The sequence below is a fragment of the Lipotes vexillifer genome, unplaced genomic scaffold (genome assembly GCF_000442215.2).
Source record: "Lipotes vexillifer unplaced genomic scaffold, Lipotes_vexillifer_v1.1 scaffold977, whole genome shotgun sequence".
Classification (NCBI taxonomy): domain Eukaryota; kingdom Metazoa; phylum Chordata; class Mammalia; order Artiodactyla; family Lipotidae; genus Lipotes; species Lipotes vexillifer.
This window is the reverse complement of record NW_006783088.1, coordinates 691,998-693,416: the sequence shown is the minus strand read 5'-3', so window position 1 is coordinate 693,416 and position 1,419 is coordinate 691,998.

The window sequence follows — 1,419 nt, the reverse complement described above, 5'->3', positions numbered from 1 at the left end:
TCCTGCTGAGATCTGAATGATGTTTTTGTTTTTAATTTATTTATTTTTGGCTGGGCTGGGTCTTCGTTGCTGCGCGTGGGCTTCCTCTAGTTGCAGTGAGCGGGGGCTATTCTTTGTTGCAGTGCACAGACTTCTCATTGCAGTGGCTTCTCTTGTTGCGGAGCACAGGCTCTAGGCGCACGGGCTTCAGTAGTCGTGGTGCACGGGCTCAGTAGTTGTGGCTCACAGGCTCTGGAATGCAGGTCAGTAGCTGTGGCGCACGGGCTTAGTTGCTCCGTGGTGTGCGGGATCTTCCTGGACCGGGGCTTGAACCTGTGTCCCCTGCAGTGGCAGGCGGATTCGTAACCACTGCGCCACCAGGGAAGTCCCAGGGAACGGTTAAGTGCAAACCCTGAGGCAGGAATGAGCTTTCTGTCCTCAAAGCCACATTAGCCTGAAAGAAGGCTAACATGGCTGAAACCAGGTGAGCAGGGGAACCGTGCCTGTGCCAAGGCCCTCAGCCAAAGACCAGGAGAAACACACCTGTAATTAAACAGGTGGGTTTATCACCTGTTGCAGTGAGGAAGCACGCACACCGTGGGAGACTCTCTCTCAGCAACAGAGTTCTAGAAAGAACTTATATAGGATTTAGGCTTTGGCTGGGTGATTTGGGGGAGGGCCTAAGGAATTTGCTCTAGTTTGGATGCTGTCAGAAAATGGGGGCAAGTCCATGAGTGGGTATTTTGTCGGTGGCCCAGTGACCTTGCTTTTGTGTGGGGTTAGATAAAACTATAAAGTGACCTTGTTTTGCTGCATTTATCATGGTCTCAGGGAGCTGTGTGAGGTTGCTATTCCATGGGGTTGTTTAACGTGTTTCGGATCGCTGGCTGTGAGCCCCAGACTGACTTGTAAGACTACAGCAGACCAGCTGTGATCGTCATTTCAATTCTGGACATCAGAGGCTACCTTTTTTCTCCCTCATTACTAATAAGATTATGTGAGGAAAGGAAACTGGATTTTCTTCTAACTGCCGAACACAGACAACAGGTTTACAGCCAACTCTGACAGAAGTCAATGTGTGAAGAGTATTTCCACATAGATAACAAAGAACAGCTCCTCCTAGATAAAAATGACCAAGACACCCAGTCATAGAACTGGCCCTGCTTTCTGACAACACCCAACTCCAGAACAGAACTATGCCTCATTGAATCCTTCCCAAAACTAACTAACCCAACTCCAAAGCTTATAGCTTCAAATCCCTCCTAGCCCTTCTTTTTTTGAGGTGCCCATTGCAGCAAGCCAATAAATTCAACTTTGTTTGACTATAGGTATTGTCCTGGGGATCTTTGGCTAAAGGGTATCAACACTGCAAAGGGAAACCATTGACAATTTTTAAGCTGTAAAGCGACATGTTAGGGTTGACATTTTTTTTTTTTTTTT